The sequence below is a fragment of the Trachemys scripta genome, chromosome 10, assembly GCF_013100865.1.
Source record: "Trachemys scripta elegans isolate TJP31775 chromosome 10, CAS_Tse_1.0, whole genome shotgun sequence".
In the NCBI taxonomy this organism is placed as follows: Eukaryota; Metazoa; Chordata; order Testudines; family Emydidae; genus Trachemys; species Trachemys scripta.
Genome location: NC_048307.1, coordinates 25,641,540 through 25,667,268, shown reverse-complemented (window position 1 = coordinate 25,667,268; position 25,729 = coordinate 25,641,540). Strand labels below are relative to the sequence as shown.

General features: G+C 44.6%; 1 protein-coding gene across 4 annotated transcripts in view; it reads left to right on the top strand.

Moving 5' to 3' along the window:
• The window catches only part of ABAT (4-aminobutyrate aminotransferase), a 150,834-nt gene that overhangs the window by 28,911 nt on the left and 96,194 nt on the right, over positions 1-25,729 (top strand). Inside the window, exon 1 of one of the 4 annotated variants that reach the window (XM_034783529.1) lies at positions 3,018-3,144. The exons of 2 other annotated variants lie outside the window; for them this stretch is intronic. The gene's annotated coding sequence lies outside the window, so the exon portion shown is untranslated. Of the gene's footprint in view, positions 1-3,017; positions 3,145-3,643; positions 3,897-25,729 lie in introns of those variants that run through there. One more of the 4 variants, XM_034783528.1, reaches the window with a different exon arrangement.

Below are 25,729 nucleotides of genomic sequence, written 5' to 3'. Positions count from 1 at the left end.
CGCGGGACAAACAACTGAATATCAGACAGTCCCGATTTTATCGGGACGTCTGGTCACCCTAATTTATATTAATAATAATATATGGGATAACTGATATGTTTAAACAGATATTCAACTAAGTAATCTGCATTCAGCACTAGAATAAAAGGGGTAAGGGATTAACATCAGTATTTAATCCAAATCATCTTGAACGCCTGTGATCTGTGGATTGCTTGGTATACTTCTGGCAAATGACTGACATTTGTGATACCATTGATAGATTCCAAGGCCTGAAAGGAGCATTGTGATCATGTCATCTGACCCTCCTGTATAAAACAGGCCAGAGAACATCCCCAAAATAATAAAAATATCCAATCTTGATTTTAAAATTGCCAGTGATGGAGAAGCTGCCACGACCCTTGGTAAATTGTTCCAATAGTTAATCACCCTCACTGTTAAAAATTTACATGTTATTACCAGTCTGAATTTGTCTAGTTTGAACTTCCAGCCATTGGATCATGTCTTACCTTTCTCTGCTAGATTGAGAAGACCATTATCAAATATTTGTTCCCCATGTAGTTACTTATAGACTGTAATCAAGTCGTGCCTTAACCTTCCCTTTAAGATAAATAGATTGATCCCCTGAGTCTACCATTATAAGGCACGTTTTCTAATCCTTTGATCGTTCTTGTGGCTTCTTCTCTGAATCCTCTCCAATTTATCAGCATCATTCTTGAATTGTGGACAACGGAACTGAACACAGTATTCCAGCAGCAGTTGCACCAGTGCCAAATAAGAGGTAACATAACCTCTCTACTCCTGCTTGAGATTCCTGTGGTTATGCATCCTTTTGGCCCCAGTGTCGCACTGGGAGCTCACGTTCGGCTGATTATCCATCACAACCCCAAAATCGTTTTCAGATTCACTGCTTCCCAGGGTAGGCTCCTCCATCTTGTTAGTATTGCCTATATTCTTTGTTCCTAGATATGTGTTTACGTTTACAATGTTAAAACACATACTGTTTGCTTGCATCCGGTTTACCAAGTAATCCAATCCACTCTGTATCAGAGACGTGTCCTCTTCATTATTTACCACTCCTGCAATTTTTGTGTTACTTGCATACTTTATCAGCGATTAGTTTGCTTTCTTTCAGGTCATTGATTAAAATATTAAATAGTGTAGTGCCAAGAATTGATCTCTCTGGGATTCCATTGGAAACACATCCAATTGATGATTCGCCATTTACAGTGATATTATGAGACCTGTTAGCCAGTTTTTAATCCATTTATTATGTGCCATGTTAATTTTATATCACTATAGTTTTTAATCAAAATGTTATATGGTAGTAAGCTAAACACCTTACAGAAGTCTAAGTATATTACATCAACATTATTACCTTTATCAACTTGACTTGTAATAGCAGGTTCAGTTTAGAGTGATCCCTGCAATCAGGGCATTCTAAACACAGTTTTGCTGCCCTTTACTCATACAGTAAGGATAACAACATTTCATTACCCCTGCATTCAAATACTAGAGTGAGTTATAACACAAAACCAGCCAAAATTGATCATTTTGGCAAAGCAGCTCCATCTGCTGCATGACTGGGCATCTCTATGCAAATATGATCTGCTCCTGAAGCCTCTTCCCCCAGCTCATAACAAAATGTCATGGGAGAGCTCATTCAGACCCTGCTTACATCCTGTTTAATCTTTTTAAAAATTGACACAGCGTTAGCTTTCCTCCAGTTATCTGGAACTTCCCTGGTATTCCAAGACTTATTGTTCTGATTAATAGGCTTCATGTGGAATGTGTCTGCTATTTGGCAGTGTGGTCTGTAGTTCACATAGAAGGTGATAAGAATCCTCTAAGATCTTCTCCAAAGCCTGCCGTCACTAGAGCTTGAGCTCAGGGGTTTTTGGCGTTTCCTTGGCTATATCCAAAGGTCAGAAGAACACATCAGACCTGCAACCAATTTAGACTTCATAATTCCATACACCGTTGAACAAATAAGACATACTGAACCAAAATGTGCATAATCACTAGGATTATCCATCAGTGAAAAATTTAGCTTATAATAAAATGTGGTATGTTAGCAAGTGACAGTTTTCTTTTTAACACATTTGTTACCCAGCAAGTTTAAAAAAAAAAATCAGTATGTGAAATAAAGATTTGTATTTAAAGTACAGAGATTATTGCCAAAGACAACTGAATAGTAAATAGTCAAAGGTTACTAGATGTGGTATACCTTAAATATTATTTTGTGATGTTAAAGAAAATCCATATGTACAGTGCACACATACATATATGCACAAAAGGTTGATCACTTTCCAATGATTTCCAAGGAGGGATGGAGTGGCATGCTACTCCTGTGATGTGATATCACCACTCTCTGCTTTTCCTGGCTCCGTGTATACCCTTTCACAGATTTTTCAGAGTGGAGGACAGGCTGATCCATTTTCTAAGTCACCATGTCTTGCTCAGTGTTTAGACTTCCACATTGGCATAGGCAACATAGCAGGGATCTATACTGCCTCCGTCTGTGTTCCCTCCCTGGCTGCTATCAAGGAGCCACTTGAGGTCCCAGGCAATGGTTGCATGGCCAAGGAGAGGGGAGCAACAGCCTCCCCTGGCTCTGTGCAGAAGGGGGTTCCCTTCCTTATAGGTATCAGTATTCCTACTGGCAGTGAGTCTGGATGTTGTCAGTTGGCCATTTATTACAGGAGGTCTTGAGGAGGGAATTAAAGAACAGTGTAGTGATGTTTAAATCATGCATGGTATACAGTTTAATTCCTCTTCCTTCTTGAATCCAGCTCCATGGTTTTCTTCCCTTCTAAGATTGCATGTGTCTAAGTGTAGTGAGGCTGAGTGGCCTTCCTCCAACCGGGAGAGCGAGAGAGCATTACACGCCCCTTGGAGGGCGGAGTCTAGATCGCCCCCACCCCCCTCACCGGAAGTACTGGGGCGTGGCCAAAAGTATAAGAGGCCAGCCCTGCAGCACAGATGGGGGGAGAGCCTGTAACAGAGGAGGACGCTCAGCCTGTTCTCCAGAGGCCCCGAGAGGAGCCTGTGCCTGGCTGTTCCCGATCCCCAGATGTGGATGATGACTGGCCTGGAGTACCTGCTGCAGTTTACCCTGAAGAGCCGGAAGGGGCCTGGACGCTGCAGGTACCAAACCCCGGGGAGGCAGGAAGTAGCCCAGGGGCAGCCACGGAGCAGCCGGCTGCAGAGCCCGGCGTGGCTCAGTCGGCGTGTTGCGGCTGTATCCCCGCTGACACAGGGGCAGCCAATCCTGCCTGTGCCAGGGCCCTGGGCTGGGACGCGGTGGAATAGGGTGGGCCTCCGTCCCCCTGCCAGCCCACCCCGGGTGGCTGACCCCCTACACGGTGCAAGGAGACTCTAGCCCAGGACAGAGACTGTTTGTTTGCTGGCTGCCTTAGCTCCGCCCAGGCCAAAGCCAGCCCTGTGAGAGTGGTGTTTGCTGGCTGCCTGAGTTCCGCCCAGGCCCCAACCAGCCCTGATAGACTGTAGTTAAAGGGTGAGTACTTGAGCTACCCCAGTCCAGGCTAAAGCCTGGTATTGACTATTAACCGCGCAGCTGTATTGGGGTTTTTGCCTGTCTTACAGACTCTGGTCCTGACCCCACAGGACTAGCCTGAGTGGCTTCCCTCCGACCGGGAGAGTGAGGGAGCATTACACTAAGCATTGCTTTAATGCAAAGCAGCTGGACTTGGCTACCTAGAGCTGTTAGAAAAAACTCTTGCTGAGACATAGTGTGAAGCAACAAAGACTGGATCTTGCTTGCATTTCGTTCTGGCGTGGCACTGCAGCAGATATGGCTCGATGACCCTGCATTATTCCATAGTGGTTAGGAGTTCATGACAGCTTGAATCACTGTAATGTGCTGATTACTGAACTGGGTAAGTCACTATCTCCCTTGTAATAATTACAGATTTCCTCTGTGATTTTTCTCCTATTTGTTACCACAGCAACCATGTAATAGCTCAGCTGAAGAGCTGTCACAGTGATTTAAAACTGAAATAGCTCAGCCTTTTACTGCACACTGGTTCATTTTTCCTCTTGTTTCCTCCCCTGCCCCCTTGCAGCCATGGCAACCCATCAGTGGCGTTCAAGTCTGCTGTGTTTCGGTGCAACTAGCAAGACCGCCAGCTCTTGGTTTTTGTTACTGCTACTACATAGCCACTGCTTTTATTGTGTGTGCATATGTATTTCTCTTTAACTCCACAGTTCAGAGAATGAATGCAGCATGGGAAGATGAAAGTACATTGCATCGTGATGGCTAATTATATATACATACATGCATTCATGCATGCATGCTTACTGTGCAGGATATCAAGGAAACAAATATAAGACTAGATATTTTGTAGGAATCGTGTTCACCGATATTACAGCTGTGGCATTATAAGCCAGAGCACAAGTGATGCGTTACAGAGCTAATCTTTAGAGACACATGCTATTTTTTAATCCCACAGTTACAAGGAAGATACAGTATTTGGAAACTAGGAGGTCATTTGAAACAAATACATTCCAGTTCTAGATCTGTCACTACTTTATTTCTGGACAAGAACATTCATTGAGTTGATTTTGAATCTTATACAGATGTGAGTTAAAGTGCTACCTGATGTGTTAAGTGACAGAGCAGGTACCCTCTATGCCAGGGGTAGGCAACCTTTCAGAAGTGGTGTGCTGAGTCTTCATTTATTCACTTTAATTTAAGGTTTCGTGTGCCGGTAATACATGTTAACATTTTTTAGAAGGTCTGTCTCTATAAGTCGGGGGGGGGGCGGTGGAGGTGCAGGGCAGAAGGCTGGGTGTTGGGCGGAGGTCAGGGCAGAAGGCTGGGGGAGGTGTGGAGGGGCAGGGCAGAAGGCTGGGTGTTGGGGGGACTCGAGGTCAGGGTAGAGGACTGGGGGTATGTGGGGGTGCAGGGCAGAAGGCTGGGTGTTGGGGGGACTCGAGGTCAGGGCAGAGAACTGGGGGTCTGTGGGGGTGCAGGGCAGAAGGCTGGGTGTTGCGGGGAGGTCAGGGCAGAAGGCTGGGGGCAGTGTGGGGGTGCAGGGAAGAAGGCTGGGTGTTGGGAGGAGGTCAGGGCAGAGGGCTGGGGTGTGTGTGGACGTGCAGGGCAGAAGGCTGGGTGTTGGGAGGAGGTCAGGGCAGAGGGCTGGGGGTGTGTGGAGGTGCAGGGCAAAAGGCTGGGGTGCTCGGCTCATGGGGGTGCTCCCAGCCCCCTGCCCTGAACGGCTCATAGCAGGGGGCTGGGAGGGATATGCCCTGTTCCACCCCCTTCCCCCAGGCTCTGTCCCTACCTCTCTCTGCGTCCTCTACAGAACAGGGAGCACGCTGCTGCTCGGCTCGGCTCTGCTCCATGCCCCCTCCCCCTCGCAAGGCCCATCGCTGAGAGGGAGGGGGAGGAGGAGGAGGGGCCGGAATGCACCACGCTGGGGGAAGAAGCGGGGGAGGAGGGAAGCTTGGCTGCCACAGGACCAAGCGTCTGCCTCCTGGCATCGCAGGGGAGAGCGCTGTGGGGGAGGTCCCGGCCCCCCGCCCCACTCAGCCCACCGCTCTCCCCTGCGGGGGCAGGAGGCAGAAGCTTGGTCCTGCGGCAGCCAAGCTTCCCTCCTCCCCTGCTTCTTCCCCCAGCGTGGCGCTTTCCGGCCCCTCCTCCTCCTCCTCTCACCGGGCAGGCAGCGTGCCACTCAAAATCGGCTCGCGTGCCATGTTTGGCACGCTTACTGTAGGTTGCCGACCCCTGCTCTATGCAGGCATGTGGCCTTGTTTTGAACTGAAGTGACTATCTTTCTCTCCGACTTCACTCAGCCTGGGTTTAGATTGAGCACTGGCAATTTGTAAGAGCTAGATACATTAAAATAGATGGCTGTTTTTTCTCCTCAGTTGAACTGCAGAGTTGCTGCTATATTCTTTTCTCTGATGGATCTCTGGTCTTATGGCAGTTACTGAAGGAAGCTGACATCAATGATATTTCTCAACAATGCAGTTAACAGCAGCTGTTTTCAAAGGAATAAAAAAAAGTACAATTTAAACTTACATATTTTCATCCAAGCAATGTAAGGGTCATAAACTTTGTGTGTGTGTGTGTGTGTGTGTGTGTGGCTGGGTGTATTGGAAGGAGTACTGTATCTATTGTGTTAAGATGTTAAGAATTTACTTGGAATGCTTTTGACAAAATGACAAATTGAAGGATTTAATTACTAAGAAGAAAATTTGTTGTTGAAAGGTGTGTGCGTCTGTATGTATTTAGATATACATAGAATCATAGAAGATTAGAGTTGATTAGTCCAATCCCCTGCTCAAAGCAGGACCAACACCAACTAAATCATCCCAGCCAAGGCTTTGTCAAACCGGGCCATTAAAATCTCTAAGGATGGAGATTTCACCACCCTCCTAGTGAAATAGTGTTTCCTAATATCCAACCTAGACCTCCCCCACTGTAATTTGAGACCATTGCTTCTTGTTCTGTCATCTGCCACTACTGAGAACAGCCTGGCTCCATCCTCTTTGGAATCCCCCTTCAGATACTTGGGGACTGCTGTCAAATCCTCCCTCACTCTTCTCTTCTGCAGACTAAACAAGCCCAGTTCCCTCAGCCTCTCCTCGTAAGTCATGTGCCCCCAGCACCTTGATCATTTTTGTTGCCCTCCGCTGGATGTGCTCCAATTTGTCCACATTCTTTCTATAGTGGGAGGCCCCAAACTGGACACGATACTCCAGATGTGGCCTCACCAGTGCTGAATAGAGGGGAATAATCACTTCCCTCAATCTGCTGGCAGTGCTCCTACTAATGCAGCCCAATATGCCGTTAGCCTTCTTGACAACAAGGGCACACTGCTGACTCGTATCCAGCTTCTCATCCACTGTAATCCCCAGGACCTTTTCTGCAGAACTGCTGCCTAGCCATTTGGTCCCTAGTCTGTAACAGTGAATGGGATTCTTCCGTCCTAAGTGCAGGACTTTGCACTTGTCCTTGTTGAACCTCATTGGGTTTCTTTTGGCCCAATCCTCCAATTTGTCTAGGTCACTCTGGACCCTATCCGTACCCTCCAGCATATCTACCTCTCCCCGCAGCTTAGTGTCATCTGCAAACTTGCTGAGGTTGCAATCCATCCCATCGTCAGATCATTAATAAAGATGTTGAACAAAACTGGGCCCAGGACTGACCCCTGGGGCTCTCCGCTTGATACCAGCTGCCAACTAGACATTGAGCCGTTGATCACTGCCCCTTGAGTCCGACAATCTAGCCAGCTTTCTATCCATCTTATAGTCCATTCATCCAATCCATATTTTTTTAACTTACTGGCAAGAATACTGTGGCAGACTGTATCAAAAGCTTTGCTAAAGTCAAGATATCATGTTCACTGCTTTCACCATATCCACAGAGCTAGTTATGTCATCATAGAAGGCAATCAGGTTGGTCAGGCATGACTTGCCTTGGTGAATCCACGTTGACTGTTCCTGATCACCTTCCTCTTCTCCAAGTGCTTCAAAATGGTTTCCTTGAGGACCTGCTCCTGGAAAAATCATGGGACTGAGGTGAGGCTGACCAGTCTGTAGTTCCCTGGGTTCTCCTTCTTCCCTTTTTTAAAGAGAGACACTATATTTGCCATTTTCCAATCATCTGGGACCTTCCCCGATCGCCACGAGTTTTCAAAGATAATGGCCAATGACTCTGCAATCACATCAGCCAATTCCCTCAGCACCCTCGGTTGCATTAGATCTGGACCCATGGACTTGTCATGTCCAGGTTTTGTAAATAATCCTTAACCCGTTCTTTCACCACTGAGGGTTCCTCACCTCCTCTCTCTACTGTGTTGCCCAGGACAGCAGTGTGGGAGCTGACCTTGTCTGTGAAGACGGGCCAAAAAAAGCATTGAGTACTTCAGCTTTTTCCACATCATCTGTCACTATATTGCCTCCCCCATTCATTAAGGGTCCCATACTCTCCCTGACCTTTTTCTTGTTGCAAACATACCTGTAGAAACCCTTCTTGTTACCATTAACATCCCTTGCTATATTCAAAGGTGTGTCTTTGTACATGTGTGTGTAACTATTTTTTTAAATGTTTGCTAGTCACCGTATAGTCACCATTTGCTTTCCTGTTCCTTCAATTAAAATGAGGGTCACCTTAAGGAAGCTAGAGTTCTCTCTTACATTTTTATTCCTCCCTACATAATGTGTGGGGTGTTTTTTGTTTTGTATAGATTAGTTTTGTCTTCAGGAAACAGAAGAATGAATGACACTTTTAGAATCAGTTTCATTTGACAATTTATATCTTGTTAGTTTCATGATCTCTTAGAAAGCTTAGGTGGGATGTTGGGTTGGTGAACAAATACAGATAAGGTTTGAGCAGATAAACCTTTACTTTAGGTTTAGCATTCTGGGGGGTTGGAAATAATTGTGGGACAATTAATCTAAAAGTATGAGTCTGTCATTATGGGGTTGGTTTGTTTGACCCCTTTGAAAACTAGACTGGATGTTCCTTTTTGTGAAACATCAGAAGCTTCATAATGAGGTTTTAATTTGGGGTATTTTTCCAGTTTTTTTAAATGAATAAAAATTAAGTGCACAGTTGATTCAGAATATGCCAGTTTAAGGAAGTATTTGAGACTTAGGATTTGTACATACAGATTAGTAAACAAGGTAATCATTGCAATCTCAATTTTATGCATTTTAAGACATTTTTTAAAATTTGGCTGCTAACAGGGTAATAAGTGTATAGTTTTATGTGTTTTACCAGTCATTTATCCATGAACCTAACAGATAGGTTTATGCCAAATATAAGGATAGTTCCACAACTGTAACCAGAACTTGCTGAACTTGTAAGAAACTGATTCTAAACCCTCAAACATACCTCCCGCATTTGATTCTGTTCCAGTACAGTTTTAGACCTGTACTCTGATTCTCCAGTGTTTCCTTTGGGAAGGCTGTACTATGTTCCAAAGAGGAGAAAGTAATGAGGTTGTCCTCACAAGTGGCTTCAATAGTATGTTAATTAAGTCATGTATCTTTCATTTAGCTCAAGATTTGAGAAATGAAAAGTTGTTAATATCTGATGGCTCTTTGGGCTGGAGATCACAGGGTGGTAGTTTGTTCAGATCTTTGTTTGTTTGTTTTAAAATCACCACCCCCTCACTCAGGGCTATATTAATGGAGAATCACTGGATGAGGACACTGGGATTAGAGGGGGTCCAACTCCACATGCAACAGTGACTCACAAGTGTACCAGTAGGAAGTGACCCAGTGCATATCTAATTTCTGTCAGCTGGCACAGCCTGCCAGGGAACTGGGCTTGAGCAGCCTCATTTAGAGGAATACGAAGGGCTCAAAAAGTGGAAGTGGGGACACAGTGCTAGAGCAGTATTTCCCAAACTTGGGACGTCGCTTGTATAGGGAAAGCCCCTGGCGGGCCAGGCCAGTTTGTTTATCTGCCGCGTCTGCAGGTTCGGCTGATCGCGGCTCCCACTGGCCGCGGTTCGCTGCTCCAGGCCAATGGGAGCTGCTGGAAGCGGCCGAGGGACGTACTGGCTGCCGCTTCCAGCAGCTCCCATTGGCCTGGGGCAGCGAACCACAGCCAGTGGGAGCCGCGATCGGCCGAACCTGCGGACGCGGCAGGTAAACAAACTGTCCTGGCCCGCCAGGGGCTTTCCCTACACAAGCGATGTCCCAAGTTTGGGAAACGCTGTGCTAGAGGATGAGGGCTGGGGGGAAGAATCTGCCTTGGGAAAACTTAAGTATTTGAAGTCAGGTCTTGTTTAGCCTAAATCCACTTCTGAACGGAAGTGGCACAATAGTTATAGGTTTGCATTTCTGTAGCACCAAGGAGCCACACTCATGGACTTGTACCCCATTGTGCTAGACACTGAACAAACACAAAACAGACAATCCCTGTTCTAACTGGTATCTAAATGGTCTTAGTAAACAGGGAAGGACTAAAGTGGCTATTTAGATTGAACTATACTCTGACCCCCAAAGTTGTCCCTGTAGGTCTGTATGGAAGCGTCAACTGCTGTTGCCCTTGCTGTATCTGTTCTATGGCTAAATAAAGGTCTTCTGTCTCCAGGGCTGTCCATCTGGCATCTTTCAATAGCATTACAATTCACTTAAAATATAGATATTAATTATTATACTTCAGAGGAGAAATTTTTTAAATATAAATAAAAACCAAACATTTTAAATCTGTACCTTCTTGTAACTCTATTATAAGGGCACAGAAACTGACAACTCTATCAGATTTTTACTGATGTTCCACTTCCTTGTCAAATCCACAATCTACCCAAAACCCTATCTTGGCAAGAAGTAGGAAGTTCTTTGGGTTTATAGATAAGTGCGAAGTAGATGTCATGAGAAAGAACTTTGCTTCAGGTTTATACCTCTTAATTTATTTCTTGTCTTGTGAATGTATGTACTTTATAATGCAATATGTTGTTAATTTCACATTAAGATGTAACAGCTTACACTAGCTCCCGTGCTTTTCAAGTGACACATGGCCTTATGTATTAGGTATTTATGTTGTTCCTCAAATAGCAATGGCTGGAACTTAAGTTGTTAAAACTATAGTAAGATGCTTCAGCCTTGATGTGAAGACCTACATTTTGTCACTCCTATATTACATGCTTCCCAAATTGTGCATCTTTATGCATCTGTGGCCTTGGTTCTCAGAAGGCTTTTGAAGATTTTTTAAATTTCATTTTGTTCCTCAAAACTTCTTAGAGAATTAGATCAATTCAATTTAAAATCTCCTCAGTTTTGTAACGTCTCTTTCTGTAGCTTTTGTGGGATGGAAAGAAATGCTGTTCACATCATGATTCTTCCTGGTTCACAGGCACCATCACTACTACTACTCTGTAAGATCCATGAGGCCAGGAGCACCCTTTGGCACAGCTGACCTGCTGCATGGTCTGAGATGTGCAAGCTAACACATATGCTATTTATTTCCGTTATGTATACTACTTTAGTGGATCGTTAGTGTTAAGTCTGCATCCTTGTGCTGACACACTATACAAAGCCTATGTCCTCTCCCTACCAACTCCTTCCTTCTAGACCCCCAGTCTCTGGGGTCTCCAGCCTGAGTCCTAACCATCCCTATTTCCACCTTGCCCCCGGGTCCTTGATGTTTCTCGGTCCTTTCTTCCCCCACATTAATACAGATTCTGCCCAGCACACACATCTGGTTCACTAAAACTCCCAGCAAGTCTAGGCACCACCAACTTCTATTGAGTGGCTTCTGAGCAGTTGGGAAAGATTGAACACCAGTAGTGGGCTATTTTCTTTGTTCCAGTAGACATGATTTGATCGAGACACAGGATACATTGTTCTCAGTCTAATTAATCAGAGAAATATGTGAATTGTTGATAAGCGATATCAGATGATAAAAGGAAAACCTAACTTATAATTTACATATAGCACAATGCTCTTACAACTCTAGCAAACTGCTCCGATCAAGTACTCAGTCAGACTGTGTTCTTTTGATTAATGCTACATCCAAGACACTACTCCCACTTCTGCAGTATTTCTGCATTTACCTCTTTCCAACTCATTCTGTTTGTTTTTTGTGGTAAAGCTGTTACTACACCTCACCTCTTCCACAAAGTGTTATCACTCAGAATAACTCAGGGCTTCAAATTAATGTGTCTAAATTTAGGCTTCATGCTTCCCCCCCCAGGGCTTTATGTAGACTTGGATTAAAGATGTGATGTTAGATCATATTAACTAGCTCAATCTATTGAACACCTTCTAAAGGCAGTAAGATACACTAAATTGTACTTTAGCAGATGCTAAACTGGCCAAATTAAAACCTCAAATGGAAACTAGGCCTTAACTTAACTAGGTGGCTTCTTGTTGTTTGGTATTTGTACTGCAGCAGCACTTAGAGGCCTTAGGGCACCCTTGTGCCCTACGTGCTATATAAACATGTAACAAAAAGATGGTCCCCGTTGTGGAGAGTTTGCTGTCAAAACATATGCTAAAGTATAACTTGTCTTGTCCTGATGAGTCTTAGAAAGTGTTGGAATGAGATACTTAAACCAGTCAAACAGCACACCTTTAAATTCTAGTCTACACAAAGCCTTAGAGTGGAGTCCTGGCATCACTGATTTCAATGGCATAACTACCTTCTTTTCTGCTTAGTATGTTTGAAAAGAAACTCTGCTTTTGGATTGATAAGTGAGGCATTAGTTGACATAAAGATGATCTAAATTTCGCCATTGATGTTCCTTTAAGCAGTGGTTCATTAGCTCATTGGATTAGCATATTTAGGATATTTTGTGACTGGTTTTACTGTTCTGTTGGGAATCCCATCTCATATATATTATTTCATGATGTTTCATATCTTTACCATTTTTACTGCAATATTCTGGTTAATAGATAAGGAGCATGGTGGAGACATAATTGTTGCCAAGTATTTGAAGAATATAAGCACCAAGAAAAGCAAGGCATAGTTCAGGGTGATACAGTGAGTTATATGGCAGCCATCCGTCTCAAAAGACGATGGTGTAAGCACCAAAGCAGTTCAGTTACTGCATGTCATGCTGCAGCATCGCAAGTGGCTAAAAAGTCCAATTCTCAAGCAATAGTCCTTGCCATAAATAATGCAGGTAAAAAGTGCAAGACCAGAGGATGAAACTAGTGTGCTACTAGCCCTTGATGCCGTCTTCGCTTTCCTCTCTCTTCAGCCTCTTTGACGCCCTGGTGCAGCACAACCTTCTATTGTGGCCTGTTGCTAGCTGCATCTTCCCAGCTTGCAGTGTTGATGTTCAAACTTTTCAAGTCCTGCTTACAAATGTCCTTGAACCTAAGCCTAGGTCATCCCAGTGGTCTTGGATCTTCTGCAAGTTTTCATACAAGAGATCCTTTGGAATGCATCCATTGTCCATCCAGTACAAATGACCAACCCAACAGAAACATATGAGTTGGAGAAAAAATTAGAGTTGGCAATTTTGCTTTCTCAAGGACTGTGGTGTCAGGAACTCGGGTTTCTCACTTGATATTTAGAATAAAACAAAGAGAGCAAGTGTGGAAAGTGATTAGTCTTCTCTAATCCTGTAAGTGGTCTAGGTCTCACTACCATGCAGCAGCATTCTCAGCGTGCATGTCTGATAGACCCATATCTTAGTGTTCAATGTTTAGTTTCCTGTTTTCCCACATGCATTTGGTCAGTGGGCCAAATGAGGTAGCTGCCTTTCTGGTGCAAGAATTAACTTACCTCTAGGTGACAAGCTTATCCAAAGTTGATCTTGGATAGCAGAACTTATGCACAACTTCTAGTGTGGAGCTAGCTGTTAAAACATCTGATGCAGTCGGCACACCTTGTGCCATAATCATTATCTTCTTTAGAGTGATGGTTAGTCAAAATTCAACAAAAGCTAGAGCAAAGCTATTGCCAAGGTGCTGGAACTCCTGTGTATGTGATGAACACTGCATCATTGGTGGGAAAAAAAGTTCTGCTACCAGCAGGAGTTTGACTTTGCTTTTTGCTCTTACATGTGTAAAGTTGAAGAGTTTTCCATCTGATCTGTTATGGTGTCATAAACATACAGCTAAGGGTAGGATAAAATCCCTCCTTACCTGTAAAGGGTTAAGAAGCTAGGATAACGTGGTTGGCACCCGATCAAAAGGACCAATAAGGGGAGAAGATACTTTCAAATCTGTGGGGGAAGGTCTTTGTTTTGTTCTCTCGGAGTCAGCAAAGGAACCAGGGCAGGGCAAATACATCACCCTAAGCATATCTGGACTAAGCATCTAGTAGTAGCAAAGAAATGCATTAGATTATCTTTTGTTTTAGCTTGTGAATTTTCCCTGTGCTCAGAGGGAGGCTTATCCCTGTTTTTGTAACTTAAAAGTTTTACCTAGAGGGGAAATCCTCTGTATTTCAATCTGATTGCCATGTAAAGTTATCTTTCATTCTGATTTTACAGAGGTGCTTCTTTTACTTTTTCTTTCTTTATAATAAAGTCTTTTTTTTTTTTTTTAAGAATCTGGTTGGGTTTTAGTGTCCTAAAACCCAAAGGTCTGGTCTGTGCTCACTTCGTTACCTATCTGGTTGGTAGAGTATTCTCAAGCCTCCCCAGGAAAGGGGGTGAAGGGCTTGGGGGATATTTTGGGGAAACAGGAACTCCAAGTGGTCCTTTTCCTGAATCTTTGTCTAACTCACTTGGTGGTGGCAGCATACTGTTCAAGGACAAGGTGAAATTTGTGCCTTGGGAAAGTTTTTAACCTAAGATGGTAAAAATAAGCTTAGGGGGTCTTTCATGCGGGTCCTCACATCTGTACCTTAGAGTTTAGAGTGGGGAAGGAACCCTGACATATGGTGACATACATTGCTGGTGCTAGATGAGAAAGCATGATGAAGCAGAGAAAGAAGAATGTACTGAAGAGTGTTGGTGCCAAAACACATCGCTGTTTGACACCACTGCAGATTTCAAAGCTGTAGGTTGGTCACCATAATATTGAACTTCAGACATCATGCCACTGGGGAAGGATTGAATCAGACTGAGGAGAATGGGGTGCAACCACATCTCTCTAGCAGTTGGAAAAGACTTTCAGCTGACCAGGTCAAAAGCCTTCATAAGGTTAGGCTGAATATTGTGGGGAAGATTTTTCGAATAGTGTGATCCATTAGGATATATCTTCACCGCTGAATTAACTTGTCTGATCAACTTCCACGTCTGAGCACCCAGATTGACCTAGCGTGGGTGTGAGCAGCCACGCTGCCAAAGCCCTTCCATGTCATTGTGTCCTCACTGTTGCTATGTTCACCTGTGTGTCACTACCATGGCAAATCTGCTGCTGCTCACTGCCAAGACTGGGAAAAGTAGAACAGGCCCACTTATTTTCTGAACGGTAAACATCTTGTAGGGTGGTGGTGGGAAGGTGTGTTCGATCAATAAAATGAAAGTAAATAAGCACATAGGAAGAACAGAAAACTCAGGCTTGTTTGTAACTATGATAACCTGTGTACTTGAGAACTCAAATGCAATTGTGGCGTTCCCAATTATATCCTGTTCTACAGAGAACTTTTAAGACTATTAGAGGAACAAATAGTCAAAAGTAAATATCAGTGTGCAAAATGTATCCCTGGCTAAAATGGCAGTAAGGGCAGCAGCTTGCGCCGGCTGCCTGAGTACAAACCTGCCTGGAACCCCTGGGCTAGCCTGCGCTGCTGCCTGTGCTACCGCCAGCTAAACTGCTCGAGTAGAACTAACGTTTGTCTGCCTCAGCTGGGAAGCATGCTCCCAGGTGCAATGTGGATGTACCCTGTGGAAATGCATGTTTCCATTCCCAGATAGTCATTGCTCATTCCATTATTAATAATGCTGGTGATAATGCTTCTGGTGAATTGTGCAATCCAAAGTAGAACACTCCACTCACTGGTGGTTCTTTTTTGTGCTGGCTTTCTGACTATTTCCTGGGAAACTTTGTCTGTCAAATAAGTGACTCCCCCTCTTTCAAATGCTGAGAGGCCTTGAGGAATCCTGTTCTCTCTGAGATGCTGATGGCTGTGGACTGTCGTACCATGAACCCAGCACATACTGAGCAGAATCCTTCCACTGAGCATGGCTCAGTTGCTATAGGTTTCAGTGGTAGCCGTGTTAGTCTGTATCAGCAAAAAAACAAAAAACGAGGAGTCCTTGTGGCACCTTAGAGACTAACAAATGTATTTGGGCATAAGCTTTTGTGGGTTAGAACCCACTTCATGAGATGTATGAAGTAAAAGATACAGGAGCAGGTATAAATACATGAAAGGATGGGAGTTGCTTTACCAAGTGTTAGGTCAGTCTAAGGAGATAAGACAATTAACAGCAGGATACCAAGGGAGGAAAAATAACTTTTGAAGTGGTAAGAGAGTGGCCCATTACAGACAGTTGACAAGAAAGTGTGAGTAACAGTAGGAAGAAATTAGTACTGGGGAAATTAAGTTCAGGTTTTATAATGACCCAACCACTCCCAGTCTTTATTCAGGCCTAATCTGATGGTATCTAGTTTGCAAATTAATTCCAGTTCTGCAGCTTCACGTTGGAGTCTGTTTTTGAAGTTTTTTGTTGTTGAAGAATTACCACTTTGAGATCTGTTATTGAGTGACCAGAGAGATTGAAGTGTTCTCCTACTGGTTTTTGAATGTTATGATTCCTGATGACAGATTTGTGTCCATTTATTCTTTTGCGTAGACTGTCCGGTTTCACCAGTGTACATGGCAGAGGTGCATTGCTGGCACATGATGGCATATATCACATTGGTAGATGTGTAGGTGAACGAGCCCCGGATGGTGTGGCTGATGTGGTTAGGTCCTATGATGGTGTCCCTTGAATAGATATGTGGACAGAATTGGCACCAGGGTTTGTAGTAGGGTTTGGCTCCTGGGTTGGTGTTTTTGTTGTGTGGTGTTTAGTTGCTGGTGAGTATTTGCTTCAGGGTGGGGGGCTGTCTGTAAGTGAGGACTGGCCTATCTCCCAAGGTCTGTGAGAGTGAGAGATCGTCCTTCAGGATAGGTTATAGATCTTTGAGGATGCACTGCAGAGGTTTTAGTTGCGGGCTGTAGGTGACGGCTAGTGGCATTCTGTTACTTTCTTTGTTGGGCCTTGTAGTAGGTTTGGGCCGAGGTTCGGCCCTCAGCGGGGCTGTGGGATGTCCCACCGCCTCGCTCTGGTCCGGTGGCAGCCTGGGACAACAGGCACACGGTTAGGGGCTCAGGCCCATAAGCAGGGGCTGAATCAAGCAGTCCGAAACCCAAGCCCTTAAGCAAGCGCTGAGGCAAAGTCTATAGTGGCCCAGGCCCTAAGTCAGGGCGGGCAGCAAGCAAACAGTCTGTCAGAGGCCCAGGCCCTTAAGCAGGGGCTGGGTGAGTTTGTGATAGCCCAGGCCCTAGGTCAGGGCGGGACAGCAAACAAATAGTCAATCAGTGGCCCAGGCCGTGTAGCAGGGGCTGGGTCAGTTTGGGGCAGCCCAGGCCCTAGGACAGGGCGGGGCAGCAAACAAATAGACAATCAGGTACCCAGCCTCTCTAGGCCAGGGGAAATGGGGGGAGTCTGCCACCCAAGGAGTGGGTGGCAGGGGGGACGCAAGCCCTCCCACTCCACTGCGTCCTCGCCCAGGGCCCTAGCAGCGACGGAAACTCGCTGCTGTCAGTGGGGATCTTGGCCGCAACACACTGACATCGGCTCTGGCAGTGCAGCAGCCAGACTGGGGTCGGCTGCCCCCGGGCTACTTCTACACTCCCCCTCGTATGGTACCTGGGCTGTCTTGGTGTCGTCGGTGCTCTCCACCAGCATTGGCTCCTCGGGGTAGCTGGCACGGGGCAGGCTCGGCTCCTCCTCAGGATAGCTGGCACAGGGCAGGCTCGGCTCCTCCTCGGGGTAGCTGGCACGGGGCAGGCTTGGCCAGTCCTCCTCGGGGTACCTGGCGAGAGGTAGGCTCGACTGGCCCGGTGACTCAGCAGGTTGGTCGCGGCCTACAGCTGTTTCCCAAGCGGGAGCTCGGCCACGGACGTCTGCTCTCTCTGCCGGCCTGGGCTCCACTGAGCTCTGCAGGCGAGCTTTTATACTTCCGGGTCGGGGTTGTGACCTTGGAGGGGTGGGCGCCGGACCCAGTGGCTCCGCCCACGTTGGGCTTAGGGGAGGTTCGGCCCTCAGCGGGGCTGTGGGATGTCCCACCGCCTTGCTACAGGCCTATACTGTAGTAGGTGATTTCTTGGTACTCTTCTGGCTCTGTCAATCTGTTTCTTCACTTCACCAGGTGGGTATTGCAGTTTTAAGAACGCTTGATAGAGATTCTGTAGGTGTCATCAGGAATAACATGCCTGATACCATCACGGCAAACCTGGTGGCTGAACTTTGTGACTTTGTCCTCACCCACAACTATTTCAGATTTGGGGACAATTTATACCTTCCAAGTCAGCGGGACTGCTAGGGGTACCCGCATGGTCCCTCAATAAGCCAACATTTTTATGGCTGACTTAGAACAACACTTCCTCAGCTCTCGTCCCCTTATGCCCCTACTCTACTTGCACTACATTGATGACATCTTCATCATCTGGACTCATGGGAAGGAGGCCCTTGAGGAATTCCACCAAGATTTCAACGATTTCCACCCTACCATCAACCTCATCCTGGACCAGTCCACACAAGAGGTCCATTTCCTAGATACTACAGTGCTAATAAGTGATGGTCACATAAACACCACCCTATACCGGAAACCTGCTGACTACTATACTTACCTACATGCCTCCAGCTTTCATCCAGACCACATCACACAATCCATTGTCTACAGCCAAGCTCTCAGATACAACCGCATTTGCTCCGATCTCTCAGACAGAGACAAACACCTACAGAATCTCTATCAAGCGTTCTTAAAACAGCAATACCCACCTGGTGAAGTGAAGAAACAGATTGACAGAGACAGAAGGGTATCGAGAGGTCACCTACTACAAGACAGGCTCAACAAAGACAGTAACAGAACACCACTAGCCGTCACTTACAGCCCCCAACTAAAACCTCTCCAGTAGAGTCTATAACCTCCTTGATGCACTGAGCTCACATGGATGCTAGAGGGAAGATATCTGGCTCCTGTTCAAAGCCACTCCCATTTGGTAGGATTTTCCTACTTCCTGCATTGTGGGTTTTAAGGAAACCTTATCTTGGCCATTGGTTATTACACTCCTGCAGTTCCCTGGGCTTTGAATATTCAGTGTGAAAGCTTTCAAATTTGGTACATTTCATATCAGTTGTATTTTTTTTTTAAGAAAAAGATGGTTTAAAAAAAACCCCTAAAAACAACTTCCTCTTTTACACCTTTATATGATTTTTTTTTAAAAAGATGCACAAGGGTACATAATTCAATGATCATTTTAATTAGACTTCTCAAAGTCTGACCAATAGAAAAAGAAGACTCCTGACAGAAGGAGCATGTGGAACTTGAATCATAGAATATCAGGGTTGGAAGGGACCTCAGGAGGTCATCTAGTCCAACTCCCTGCTCAAAGCAGGACCAATCCCCAACTAAATCATCCCAGCCAGGGCTTTGTCAAGCCTGACCTTAAAAACCTCTAAGGAAGGAGATTCCACCACCTCCCTAGGTAACCCATTCCAGTGCTTCAACACCCTCCTAGTGAAAGAGTTTTTCCTAATATCCAACCTAAACCTCCTCCACTGCAACTTAAGACCATTACCCCTTGTTCTGTCATCTGGTACCACTGAGAACAGTCTAGATCCATCATCTTTGGAACCCCCTTTCAGGTAGTTGAAAGCAGCTATCAAATCCCCCCTCATTGTTCTCTTCTGCAGACTAAATAACCTGTTCCCCCAGCCTCTCCTCACAAGTAATGTGCTCCAGCCCCCTAATCATTGTTGTTGCCCTCCGCTGGACTCTTTCTAATTTTTCCACATCCTTCTTGTAGTGTGGGGCCCAAAACTGGACACAGTACTCTGGATGAGGTCTCACCATTGCTGAATAGAGGGAAATGATCACGTCCCTTGATCTGCTGGCAGTGCTCCTACTTGTACAGCCCAAAATGATGTTAGCCTTCTTTGGAAGATGGCTTCTTGCGTTTGTTTGTTTGTTTTTCAAATTCACAGTCAGGCTCAGGCTCAGCATTTGGAAGTGGGAGCCATATTTTACCAGTGTGCCATTCATTGCCAGTTTTGGACATGCAGACAGAGAATAACCAACATGAATGACCTGAGAAAAAGTCTTGAAGAAAAAAGACTTAATGTGATCTATTGTACTTTCATTTCACATACACAGACTGAATTCTTCACTCTCTTCCTGTGGCTGAGTGAATTACAATTAAACCATCCCCAAATATCCTTAGCTAACATACTGCCAGATTTTTTTCCTTTTTTTTTTTTTTTTAAGTGGTTAGATCAGTAAGTCAGGATTTCTAGGTACCATCCTTAGCTCTGCTAATAACTATGTGTAATCCTCAGGCAAGTTGCTTACTTTCTCTCTGCTTTGATATATTCACCTGTCATCATCTTTGTATGGCAAAAGAAGTGATTAGCAATGTTCAAATAGCCGAGTCTAGATAAATAAGTAGCTTCAGAAGTGGCTTGGTGTAAGTCTGAGATGCCACCAGCAAAAGATCGACACGGGCACTATTTTTTACAGTGTGGTCCATAGTTTGTGACTGGTGTCCACAGTTACATTGTGTGTCATCTTCCAGAAATGTAAGAGATGACCGCATCAGCCACGCTATGTTCTGAAAATGTTCAATGTGGATCATTGTTTCTGGCATAGATTGAAGCCAGGAAGTTCATTTGTGGGTTGGCAATCAGATGTTGTTTGAGACATTAGTATTAGCCCAGAATTCTTTCCAGTGTGCCTCCAGATTGAATTAGGACAGCGGTTCTTAAACTGTGGGTTGGAACCCCAGAGTAGGTCATGACCCCATGTTAAAGGGTTTGCCAGGGCCAGCATTAGACTTGCTGGGACCTGGGGCTGAAGCTGAAGCCCAAGCTCCACCCTCATCCAGGGTGGCAGGGTTTGGGCTCCACGCCTCCCTCACCCCCGGGGTCATGTAGTAACTTTGTTATCAGAAGGGGTCCCCGGGCAATGAAGTTTGAGAACCCCTGAATTAGGACATTTTTAAGAGTTTTAGCCCAATGCCAAAAAGGCTTGCAAGATTTCATGCATGTCTTTGTAAAGTTCTGGAGGTCCTCATGGATTGGTAAGTTCAAGTTGGTCATGGTTCACTTGTAACTGTCTCTCCGGATGCCTGTCACTCCAGATCTTGGGTGCAGCCAGATATACATGCCAGAGTGGGCAACCATTGAACAGATGTTGATTTTAATGTTCCAGCTGTAATTCTCTTTGTGGCAATAAGCTACACATGCAGAGATTTGGAATGTGAGAGCTGCCTGCCCAAACTGGTGTACTAAATTTAGTGATCAAGTATATCACTTCTACAGTGGCTGTTCAAAGTGTGTGCGCACTGGCACCCCATGTTGCGCCTATGAGTTTTCATATGAGGCTAATTGTTGCTTTTACCTTTTCACATGTCTTTTCCAGATGAGCTTTAAAAGACAAGCTTCTCTCTAGAGTTACACTTCAGACAGGGCTCATTTCGGATCTGTTGATGGTGAAAGAGGACATTAAGTGGTTCCTTGACAGCTTTGTTGTTTAGGGAAAAGGCTATTACCAAGCTTTTGGAGGCATTGGGGCAGAGCTTCCAGTACTGAAAGTATTCCTATGTTATCTTGAGGCTGGTGGAGAGAATGTCACTGATGGCAATGAGGTCTCTGCCTGTACTGCAAGAGTGATGTTATCAGCATAAATGAACATATGCAAAATTGTGTCAGGTAAGACATTAATATAGGTATTGTATAGTGAAAGGGGGACAACGCAGATCCTTGAGGTAAACCACTACAGAGGGCATGTGCTTTGCTGATCTCCCATTCAAAAGGACACCGTAGCTACATTTGCTCAACATTGTGGCCAGGAGTCACATAGTGCTATGGTATTTGATGACCCTTGATGCCTTGGGCAATAGCCCATATCTCCATACTGCATCACAGGCAATGGATAAATCAGTCAATGCTGTTTTGATTCATACATTCTGCTGGAAGCCACCCTCAATATAACTATTAGTGGTGAGAACCTGGCTGCAGCAACTTCACCCCAGTCCGAAACTGGCCTGTTCCTTTGGTAGAATGACTTCAAAGATGGGGTGAGATGGGCCAATAAAACCCTCTCCATTAACTTACAATTTAACATGGGAATCTCTATTGCTGACCTAAGAATTGGACAACAGACCATAATGAACATCCTGGATTCCTCCAGGATAGACATCTTAAGGCCATGCCTGATGTACTTGGTGAGGCCATATTTTGCATCATTCATGGTGGCAATGAGTTCATAGCCATTAATTTTATATTTTACAGCTTGCTTATAGTCTGCAGCATGAGTTTCTTGCAGAGCAACAACATCAGTGTCCTTTTCCTTAAGAACTCTTAAGCATTAAGTCGGTACATACACCGCGCTTGTTTTGTGTTCTTTGATGCTAATCTGGACAAGGGCTCTTAACAGATTTCACGTTTAGCTACATATATGGACCCTAGCTTTGAAAACAACTGGATCCTTATGCTCTAAAAAGAGATTTATTGGCACTTTTGCAGACTTACTGTTCGTGTTTTTTTTCTTGTCATATTCACACAGAGTAATTCTGTTTTGCATCCAAATGCGCAGTCTGTTTTGCAAAGAGTGCATTGAGGTGACACATCTACATCTCTCTCCTTTTGGATTATTGTGTCTGTGAGTTGGGAGAACTGCTCTCGTAAGTGCCACTTCCCTATGTAGGAGACAATGATAATTTATTTGCAGTGTGAATGCGGGTATATACATATTTGTACATTATTCGGGACACTTGGTCTTACCATGACTATTCTTGCGAAGAAGTATGGAAAAGGTTTGTATAGATCGTCCTAGCAAATTCAGGGGTTATTCAAAACAGTATTTATGAATCCTCTTTGCAGTATTTGCCCAGCTCCTAATTATGTCCCTTCTTGCTGTGAATAGTGCCATTTAGGACTGTTGACTCCAGGATCAGGAGCTGATTTGGGGCTTGTCTATGCTTAAAATGCTACAGCAGCACATTGGCATAAAGATGCAGCAGCTAGATTGATGGAAGAATTCTTCCATTGACCTAATGCTGTCTACACTTTGCCCTCCCTAAAGTGTCACCTGACAACAGTGTACTGAATTGTGAAATGACCTACTCATCTCCGCTTTTGGGTAAATATCTATCATGCAAACGATCCAAGGTGCTTGGAAAAGGAGCTACTCTTTTGCTTTTGGAGGTTGTATTTCCACTTCTGTCTTTAGACATGTTGATGGAACAGTATAGGGAAGTTTGCACTGTGGCTGCCTACTTGGAACCAGGTCGATGGATAATGACAGAACTGCAGTCCCTAGGGCTGTCAGTCTTCCACCTTTCACCAGCACTAAATTTTCTACATGAAATTAAAAAGCCCTTCTTGCTCTCAGATCTGCGTTGGAAGTAAATGAAGTGTGTGAGCTTGAGGGTAGGAACAGTTAACTCAGGGGTAGGCAACCTATGGCATTCATGCCAAAGGCGGCATGTGAGCTGATTTTCAGTGGCACTCACACTGCCCAGGTCCTGGCCACCGGTCCGGGGGGCTCTGCATTTTAATTTTAAATGAAGCTTCTTAAATATTTTAAAAACCTTATTTACTTTACATACAACAATAGTTTAGTGTTCTATTATAATCTTATAGAAAGAGACCTTCTAAAAACGTTAACATGTATTACTGGCACGCGAAACCTTAACTTAGACTGAATAAATGAAGACTCGGCACACCACTTCTGAAAGGTTGCCGACCCCTGAGTTAACTCCTTGCATAGTGGCATAACTGCCATGCCTGCCTAGCAAAGTCAAGGTTTTTTATAAGTGAGGGCAGCTAAAGGAAAGAGCCCATTCTCCCCAAATTGTTGTTCAGATCTTTGGTGTAATTCCACTGCACAGCCTGTACTGCAATTTACTAAACCATTTCATTGTCCCCAGTTAAATGGTTTTTCAGCAGTTGAGAGAGAAATGAATCTGCTCCCATGAATTTAAAGCAGGCTCCTGTGTTTTAAACAGAAAGAATGAGCTAGAAGGCTGCAGTCAGCAGCAACGATATCTTCTGTCTCGCATTCTTGAAATACGTGTGTTTCACCTCTTACTCTGGCACTTTTGCTGAACAGTGGTTTCAGATACAGATCCTGTGACCTTCATTCTGAAATGTAGATTTGTCTTGCAGGGTATGTTTTAGTAAAATGCAAAGTACTTCCAATACTAAACTGGGTGTATGTATTTAAAACAACAAATAAACCTAAAATAAATAAAAACCTATGCCCTTAAATTTACATGCCCTATAGAGTGAATTATACTGAGATTGCTTGCATTGATAGTGCTACACTAGTGGGAAATTAGAAGAGAAATCCTAAGTGCAGACAGGATTCACAAATGGCAACAACTTAATGGACATTTAGGCAAATGTACCAATCAGATAAAAGATCCAGCGTAGTGAGAGGAGCTATGCATAATGGAAGTAGAGAGGGAGTTGGTTTTCTTTACTATGTGATAAAGGATAGTTAAGCTGAAGAACAGGTTACCAAGGGAGATTGTGGAATCCCTGTTAGTCGAGGTTTCTAAGAACGGTTTAGGTGAATACCTGTTAGGAATGGTCTAAATGTACTTATTCCTGCCTCAGCATGGGGGATGGGTTATATGACCTCTTGAGGTGCCTTCCAGATCTACATTTCTATGATTCTACGATTAAGGCTGTGATTCTTTTATGGAAGTCATAGAAGTCACTGATTCCATTACTTCAAGCTCAGGCACCCTGTGGCCAGCCACACCGGCCGTTGCCGGAGTGACCCAGGACTAGCTGCTACGGTGGTCCTGGCCAGCAGTGGCCAGTGCAGCTGGTCATGGGGACCACCCATATAGCAGTTCTGGGGAGCCCCAGGGAGTGTCTGAGCAGCGGTCCTGGGGGCTGCCCCAGGGCCAGCCGCACCGGCCATTGCTCAGGCAACCCTGGGTAGTTGGAACAGCGGCCAGCGTGGCTGATTCCGGGAAGTGCCCGAACAGCGGTCCCTGGGCAGCTGGAGTAGCAGCCCTGGGGTGCCTGGAGGCCATCCAGAGAGTAGTCCCCAATGGCAGGGTGACAGTCAACCCCCAGCACTGGAGCAGGCTCCCCCCCGGAACAGCAGGGTCCCAGAAGTAGAGATTTAGTCAGGGGTATTTTTGGTAAAAGTCATGGGCAGGCTGTGATTTTTGTTTGTTGCCCCATGACTTGTCCATGACTTACCAAAAATACCCATGATTAAATTTTAGCCTTACCTATGATATATTCTGACCTCAGGCTGCAAAATAATAAAACTTTTTAAAACAGCTGTCAAGCAAAATTAAAGCAAGCTACTTAATTCTTAAACTCTTGTAATAATAATTTTGTGTTGTTTTCAAGGAGCTTTTACATAAAGCCAATACCATCTCAAAATGTAATTTTAAACATTGAATGAACATTATAATTTAAAGGATGCTAGATAGGGAATAATAAAATAAGATTCTGCCAGCAAAAATATGAGCTAATCTGTTCAGGGAAAACAGTTGGTAACACAGAGATTTAGTGAGAAGGAAGATGTGTGAAAGCAATAATGCTGAAAGAGAACTAGGGATGGTAGTGGAAAGAAAGTAGATATGCAGTGTGATATGGCTGCAAAACTAAAGCCAGTGTGTGTTTGATCTGCATACACAGAAGCATCTCATAATTCAGAAGGAAGGTGGCCAAGATAAGCTACTGCAGAACATGCAGAAGGGATCAATCCTGAAAGGGACTAGACTAGATGACCTAATAAACGTTATAAATCCATTATTTTTCCCCAAGTTAAATTTTAGCCTTGTGCCATGGGTAGAACTTCATTGCCATGTTTTGTGTTATTACAGAAAATAATGGCTGATTACAGTTTTGTCAGTTTCCTAGGGAGGTTTGTGAGGCCATGTCTTATAAAGCAAATTTAGTTAAGGGATGTGAAGGAAACCAGGAATTACAGTAGTAAAGAACAAGTAGATAGCTTAGAGCTGTAATATCCTGGCTTATTAACTAGTGGGGCAGTGGGTGGGGACATGACTTTTTTGTCCTGAAAACAGTTCCCTACCACAGTGACATTGGCTTTTGACCCAGGCATATGCCAGAAAAACAGAATATATCATAAAATCATTGTATAA